Raw genomic sequence first — 8,900 nt, 5'->3', positions numbered from 1 at the left:
ACAGTGAGAGGCCCGAGTACAAATTTGCAGAGGCAGGAAGGTTGAGCAACAAAGGGACTTCTCACCTCCTCGATCATTTTTAGGTAATTATAGGGGGACAGAGTAACAAATTTTTCCTTAGTGATAACTAACATCTTTATAGAATTGTTATTTCTTTATTTATTGAAGTATAGTTGACTTACAATATGGTGCTAATTTTAGGTGTACAGCAAAGTGATTCAGTTATATGTTTATATATATATATTCTTTTTCGCATTCTTTTCCATTATAAGTTATTATAAGATATTGAATATAGTTCCCTGTGTTATTCAGTAGGTTCTTACTGTTTATCTATTTTATATATAGTAGTATGTATCTGTTAATCCCATATTCCTAATTTATCCCTCTGCCCCCGTTCCCCTTTGGTAACCATAAGTTTTTTTCTATGTCTGTGTGTCTGTTTCTGTTTTGTAGATAAGTTCATTTGCATCTCATTTTTTAGATTCTGCATATAAGCGATATCATATGATATTTGTCTTTCTCTGTCTGACTTACTTAGTATGATGATCTCTAGGTCCATCCATGTTGCTTCAAATGGCAATATTTCATTCTCTTTCATGGCTGAGTAATACTCCATTGTATATATGTACCACAATAAGAGCTAATATTTATTGAGGACTTACTACGTGCTAGGCACCTTTGCAAGCCTTTCCCTCTATTAATTCATTTAGTCTTCGCAACCAGCCTATGAGGTAGGTACTATTTCTTATCATTCCCATTTCACAGTTGAGAAAACTGAGCCACAGAGAAGTAAAGTAACTTGTTGAAGGTCACACAGACAATAAATGACATAATTTGAAAGACTGAAAGAAAACTGAAAAGGCAACGACTTCCAGGTTAACCTCTCTATTTCCAGGTCAGCTGATTAGTAACCTTAATTCCATCTGCAAAGTCCCTTTACTGCAGCACCTAGATTAGCATTTAATTGAATAGCCAGAGAACAGAACTTTCTGGGGATCTTCTTTAGAACCCCACCTACCACTCTGCTCTATCGTGCTGACGCAACACTGCAAGTGGCCACAGGTCAGTGGGGAGGGGCCACTACTGCAGTAGGTTTGCTTTAAAAGCAAGTACAGGACAAGCATAGAAAATACTAGAGCAAAACTGAATTCTTCTGGGGACTAAAATGTACCATGTCCATCCAACTAATTTTGCATCTTGTGGGAACAACTCAGATACCACAAGGAAGAAATGAAAAGCCCTTTTTTGTTTGTTTTGTTGTTGTTGTTTTGGCCACCCTGCGTGGCTTGTGGGATCTTAGTTCCCCAACCAGGGATTGAACCCATGCCCCCTGCAGTGGAAGCTCGGAGTCCTAACCACTGGACTGCCAGGGAAGTCCCCCAAAAGCCTTTTAATTTGGGGTGCCTTAGTGAATTAGGGCCTCCAAAGATAGCTAGTTATGGAATGTGTTTGCACCAAAATCCAAAGTGTCTGATGCGGGGCAGAGTTTCGGGAGAAGGTCTGGGCAGGGTGCTGCACGGTGTTTTAGCTCCTCATACTGTCTTCTTAGTCTGTGCTGTACACACAGGTGCTACAAACTCCCTTCCTATTACTTTGACACATTGATAATTACACTTATATCCTCCTTTCCTGAATAAAATAGATTTAACATCTGCTTTATACTGAAAAGAATAGCTACACGTTTTCTGTACTTCGGAGAATATAACCATGTTGGATCATTTATTAAAAAAAAAAAAGCAGTAGCCCATCTATAGCTTTTATTTAGACTTTATTTATTTACACTCTGCCTTCAATTAAATTTTTACTTTAGGGTCAATCTGTGACTTGCTAATTCTTGTCTCAAATATTTTCCTAACTTTTTTTTAAAAAAAATACAGGTCCCTATCCACCACCTGCTATTTCAAGTCCCAGCTCAAGGATGACTTCCCTCAGGAAGACGGTGTGGATAACCTGACCAAGTTCACAGCGTGTCTTTTATCTTCCGAATACTTGGGGCTTTTATTAGAGCCCCTCTGTGAAAACTAATTGCACCCCTGCTTTACTATTCAATAGTGCTCAATTATATATGTATGTAAAAATGATTTTCCTCGATTCTCACTATTAGATAGAGACAGGTGATGGGTTAATAACATTCCTCTTTGTTCTTTTTTTTGTTAAGCACACAAAGAAAAAGAGGCTTCAGGACGTTAAGCGACTTGCTCAAGCTGCATGGCTAGTAGGAGATGGAGCCCAAGTCTTCCAGAACCCAACCTAGCGCCCTGCTCTTTACCCATGGGTCTTTGTGGCCCTAGGGACCATTTCTCTGCCTGTTTCCTTCGTTTTCTCCATCACTCATCAGGTCCCTGAGGACGTTGGCACATGGCCGATGCTGTTCCTCACACCTCAACTCCCATCATCTCCCTGGGAAATAACATCCACGTGGGTGTCCCATCCAGCAACCAACACCCCTGTGTTCTTGAACTTCTTTATTCCAATAATCTTATACCTTTACTATACTTCTACCGCAAAGCCAAACGGAGTCATTTCCTAGAGGTATTTGTATATGAATAGTAAATTAGATAACACCATTTTGATTTCTATCTCTACCAAGAATTCTCTGAGCTCCAAGCTCGTATATACAACTGCCCAGTGGGACATGTTCTCTTAGATATCTGAAAAGTATCTCAAACTCAGCTTGTCCTAAACTGAAATTGTGAGATTTCCCTGCAAACCTTATACTCCTGCAGTGTTCCCAACTTCAATTAATGACACCACTATCGTCAACATGGTTAAGAATCCGCCTGTCAATGCAGGGGACACAGGTTCGATCCCTGGTCCGGGAAGATCCCACATGCTGCGGAGCAACTAAGCCCGTACGCCACAATTACCGAAGCCCGCGTGCCTAGTGCCCGTGCTCCAAAACAAAGAGAAGCCACTGCAATGAGAAGCCTGCATGCAGCAACGAAGACCCAAAGCAGCCCAAAATATAAAGAAAGAAAGAAAACACAAACAAACTGGAGCAAGTTATTTTTAAAAGCCCGAAAAAAGATAAAATAATATTAAAATTTTTTAAAAAACAAAAAAAACGGATACACAAGCCAGAAACCTGATGCCTTTCTTACCACCTAGACCCACCTACTCTCACTCAGCAGCCCCAAATCCTGGAACTTTCCAACTCTATGCCCTTGTGCTCACATTCATTCATTCATTTTCATTCCACAACAATTTATTGAGCCCCACTATGTGCTAGGTCTAGTAGCTGAGGCTACAACCATGGACAGAGCAGACAGTGATCCTTGCCCTTATTGTATTGCCATGCACTGAAGTAAGCTGCCATCGTTCTCCTCCTGGGACACCTCTCCCAACCCATGGTTCCGTCAGTATCCACTGCTGCTCTACTCAGACCAGTTCTTCACACTGCAAAGAGGCCATTTGGAAATGTAAATTCTTGTGCTGAAAACTCTTCCCTGGATTCCTAGGAAATTCCTAGGACCTTACAATTTCCTGCATGGTCTGACCCCACCTGATTTTCTGTTCTTTTAAAATTTATTTTATTTTATTTATTTTTATTTTTGGCTGCGTTGAGTCTTCGTTGCTGCGCGCGGGCTTTCTCTAGTTGCGGCGAGTGGGGACTACTCCTCGTTGCGGTGCACGGGCTTCTCATTGCGGTGGCTTCTCTTGTTGCCGAGCACGGGCTATAGGCGCACGGGCTTCAGTAGATGCGGCACTCAGGCTCAGAAGTCGTGGCGCACGGGCTTAGTTGCTCTGCGGCATGTGGGATCTTCCCGGACCAGAGCTCGAACCCGTGTCCTCTGCATTGGCAGGTGGATTCTTAACGATTGTGCCACCAGGAAAGCCCCCCCACCTGCTTTTCTAGCCGTTTTTCCCACCAGTTCCAACCCCTCCTTGGGTCCCACCTCCTTTTTTAGTAGTTAATTCCTATCATCTTTCAGCTTGACTCAGTGTGTACTCAGGGAAGCCTTTCTGATCTCCATATTCCGGCAGACTTCCCTGGTCCCTGCCTTAGAGTTGCCTACACCATACTCTTCATATTTAGTTAGCGTTTGACTCTCACTTGAATATGTTGAGCAATCATTTTGCTCACTATTATATTCTCTGAGCCTAGTACAATTCTTGTCACATGGCAAACATCAATCTCTATTTGTTAAATGAAGCAATAGATCAATGAGTGAACAGCCCGGCACTCACGTTTCTTCCTTCCTTTGCCTATTGCTTCTGTGCTACTGATCGCAGTCATGCCTACTTCCTCTGGAACCATTCTTCTTCTTCTTCTTCTTCTTTTTTTTAAAAACATTTATTTATTTATTTGGCCACGCTGGGTCTTAGTTGCAGCATTGGGGATCTAGTTCCCTGACCAGGGATCGAAGCCAGGTGCCCTGCACTGGGAGCGTGGCGTCTTAGCCACTGGACCACCAGGGAAGTCCCCTGGAACCACTCTTTATCAATTGTCTTCTCTCTTCTCTTGCTTCTAATTCAACTTCTCCACTGGCTCCTTCCCTGCGATACACAATCACGTTCAAGTCTCTCCCGTCTTAAACACACATGTCCACAGACACAACCACACACACACCTTCTATCCTATAGTCCCATTAGCGGGCTTCCTTTCTTTCCATGGAGTAACTTGAATTAACATTCTAGGTTTATGGATTTCACTTCTCTGCCTCTTTCTCCTTAACTGCAACAATTCTTGTCCCCCCTAAAACTCCACAAGGTAAGTTTCTCAACAGCTCCTTTGTTAAAATTTTTTTAATTTTTATTTTTATTGAAGTATAGTTGATTATAATGTTTCAGGTGTACAGCAAAGTGATTCAGTTATATATATATATATATATATATACACACACACACATACATATATGTGTATATATATATATTCTTTTTCAGATTCTTTTCCATTAGCACGGTCTTGCTTTTTCTAGAATATGTAAGAGGGTGTTTGGTTTTGTTTTTAAAGGTGATGGGAACAGGGAACTCTACTCAATATTCTGTAATAACCTATACGGGAGAAGAATCTGAAAAAGAATGGATATATGTATAATTGAATCACTTTGCTGTACACCTGAAACTAACACAACATTGTAAATCAACTATAACCCAATATAAAATTTAAAAATTAAATTAAACTTAAAAAAATAAAGGTGATGGGCAGGGCAGACATTCAAAATTAAAAGTCTATTGGAGGATCTTTGCCTTCCATTGTAAAAAAGCACCTGAAAGGTCTTCTTTATATATGGAAAATCCTAGAATCCAATAGAACAAAATTACCCCCAAGTAAATCATTTCCTGTCTAGGGTCCCTTGGGCAGTCCTTGTGCTAAGAACCAGTTCCCTCACATTGAAAGCAATAACAGATATTTATTGCATAAACACAGGGTGGTTGACCATCGTTCTAAAAATATTTCCCACAAAACAATATGCTAATGCCTGGGGAAAGTGTGATCGTGATTATTTATTAATCAAACAATCTAAGATATTTACTGTACATATGTCACGTGAAAGAATTGTGCTGAGTGCTGTCAAGGGTACAAAGAACGGAGAGACACGGGAATTCCTCCGAAGAGCATACAGCCCTGTGGGAGGACAGAGCGTGTACTCATAAAATGAATGATCCAACGAGGTGCGTGTTAGGAACCCAGTGATTTGCACAGATAATGTCTGTAGCATGAATTGAGAGAGAGAGAGAGAGAGAGAGAGAGAGAGAGGAGGTTTTGTGTGTTTTGATAGTTAAAGAGACCTGAAAGGAAGATTTGAATGGGGTGTTGAAATACAGGAAAGTTTATGTGGAAGTGGCCTGTGATATGGAGGGAATTAAAGATTCTAGGATCTAGGGGAGGTACTGATACAGCAAACTGAGCCGTGTATGGGGTGAGAGTTTACAGACTTCACTTGGAGTCCTGGCCCTAGAGTTCAGTGGGAGTAGGTAGGGAATCTCAGTGTGCCCAGATCTGAAATTTTTCTCTCTGAGTAGATGGGTTCTTGAAAAGGTAAAAACACGGACCTTCAGCATGAAGCCCGTCTGTGCTGGAAAGCTTCATGGATGCCAGCTGGCACCCGTGTCCATGCTGCTGACCTGTGTCACATGCAAACAATAGTTTATGAAGGATATTGTCCTAGGCTGTCAAGGAGCTTGCAGCTTGCGTGTATCACCTCGGTAGGAGTGGGACACAGCAGCCCTGATGATTGCCAGCAGCCTGGGTTGGACACTCCAGGAGACAAAAGAGATATTGTCCTGTTCTTTTTTTTTTTTTTTTTTCTCTCGCTTTTCTAACATTAGGGCCATAAACCCCACACTGTGTAATGGTCTGAAATCATTGACAAACCAAGCCCGGGGAGAAGCCATTCCAAGCTGCTGAGACATATGACCTGGTTTTGGAAAGAGTGATGAGATGGCCTCAGGCTGCTGCTTTCAACGCACCGCGCCCCGAGTGCTCTGGGGCCCGGGGGGGGGGGGGGGGGGGGGGGGGGGGCGCTACTGGGGGTGGAGCCACCTTCCCAAGGCGCGTGGCAGCCAGAGCCCTGGATGTCGTTAGACTCTTACAGCTCCTCTAATTTTTTTAAACTTCACCTTCTCCGTTTTTCATTTCTGGTCCTTTCCCTCCTTATCTCTTGTACCCCTGGAGGGCATGTTAAATAACGACTGAATAAGACGTGAGGGGGATGGATTATGTTTTAACATCCACAGGGAAAGTGAGATTGGGAGGCATGGTTAAAAGACTGAGCCTGTCTAGAGGCTGAGCCTGATCTGCCCTCCTCCCAGGATGGACCCCTCCCATCACAATAAGGGGTGGGGGGAGGCAGCAACAAGCTTTGCCAAAGATGACAGAGAAGCTGGGGATCTGCTCGGTCGGGGTTCCCTGGCACTGGGCATGATTCCACCTGGGACTTAGGGACTCCAGGGCTGGAGCATCTTGGCAGTCCCTGGTTAGACATCCAGCGATTTTCAGAAGCACCTCAGGGCAACTTTGTGCTTCATTTACTTCACTCTTTTCTCCCCATACCCTTGCCCTTATAAATGGTGCAACCATAACATCTCAGATTCGGAAAGCACCTTATATGAAAAAAGGCTCTCCATTTTACCTTTTGAATCTGTGATTGTTTGTCTTCTGTTTGAACAGTCATGGCAGGGAACTTTCTAGAGACAGCTCATTCCATTGAAGTAAAGTCATGTGATTAGAATGTTCTCTCTTGCTGTGGTTTTTAAATCTTACGCCCTATATCTTCCACCCATTAGTCCTAGCTCTGCCCTGTGAAGACTTACAAGATAAACTCACACATTTTTTTTTTTTTCTGCATGCAGCTATCAGATCATACTAAATTTTCTTTCGTCAGGGCAAATGCCTGGGAATACTCCTGCCATTTCTCCAAGCTGGGCCTCCAGACCCATCACTAGCCAGGCGTATCTCACCTGGGCGTGTGCCAGGTCACTGAGGCCCCTTGTGCTGTGTCCCACCCGGACTGTCCAACACCGTCAGGAAGTGAAGGATGTCTACTTCTTCAAGGGCCCTCATCATGGATACAGCCTGGAGCTAGTTGGAGAAACTTCAGCCCACTCGTAATGCCTGTATCCCACTGTCAGCTCAAAACGCTTACTTTTTAAAAAATTGTGGTAAAATACACATAACACAAAACTGAACATCTTAGCCGTTTTTAGTGTACAGTTCAGTGGCATTAAGTACAATTTCATTGTTGTGCCACCATCACCACCATCCGTCTCCAGTACTTTATCATCTTGCAACACTGAAACTCTGAACCCATTAAACAATAACTCCGCATCCCCTCCCCCCTCTCCGGCCCTTGGCAACCACAGTTCTTTCTACCTTCTGTCTCTGTGAATCTGACTACCCTCGGTACCCCATGTAAGTAGAATTATACAGTGTTTGTCCTTGAGTGATTGGTTTATTTCACGTGGTATAGCATCTCCAAAGTTCTTTCAGATGGCAGCATGTGTCAGAATTTCATCCCTTTTGAAGGCTGAAAAAATTCTGTTGTCAGTATATACTACATTTGTTTTATCATTCATCCGTTGATGGACACTCGCGTTGCTTCCACCTCTTATCTATTGTGAATAATGCTGCTATGAACACAGGTGTACAAATACCTCTTTGAATTCCTGTTTGCAGTTCTTTTGGGTATACATCCGCAAATGGAATTATAAACTCTAACTTTGTTTTTGCTGCTGGTTGACCTGATTTCACCAACCCAGTGTTTGTGAATTTTACTTTTTGATCTCAAGGGAAAGACTTTCCTATGGAACTCCCATCTCTACGAATTGTTCCATCATCTCAACCTGTTGAGGTAGTTAAACCCACTTACATGAACTGTTTGCCATTTATGCCTAAGTATCATATACAGCACAACAGCGATGATCGCTTACATCATTCACTTCATGTCAGATTAACTTGCCAATTCTGTGCCAAGGGCAAGGTTTGTTTCTCACAAACATAACTGATTAACATAATTTAATGTTAATGTAGGATGTAGGAAGCAGCCCCAGCCTGGTGACATACTGTCTCTCCCACTTATTTCAACCCCCTCCCTTCCCACCTTTGCCTAATTCTTGGGAATCTCTGCACTCTTCTCTGAGCTTTCTTCCACATTCTCATTTTTTTTTTCTTGAGAAATGCTTGGGATGGCCTCTGGCACACTGGCGTGGGGTAGCTCCAGCTTGTATGGTCCCCAGGAGGAGGCTGGAAGGGAAGTAGCTTCTCAGCAGTGTGGTACATAGAAACCATGCGGGGTAAAGGTTTTAACAGAAGGAAAAAAAATCCTACCATCACTAAGATTGCTAACTGTCCAGCAAAGGGGGCTGGGAAGAGGAAGGAGGCAGCCAGCTTCTATCACGGTGATACCCATCAACTCCAAGAGCCAGAAATACAGGAATTTTGCATCCCTCAGCCCAGC

Source organism: Phocoena phocoena, chromosome 16 (genome assembly GCF_963924675.1).
Source record: "Phocoena phocoena chromosome 16, mPhoPho1.1, whole genome shotgun sequence".
Taxonomy (NCBI): Eukaryota; Metazoa; Chordata; class Mammalia; order Artiodactyla; family Phocoenidae; genus Phocoena; species Phocoena phocoena.
The sequence above is the reverse complement of the archived record's forward strand: the minus strand, read 5'-3'. Positions refer to the sequence as shown.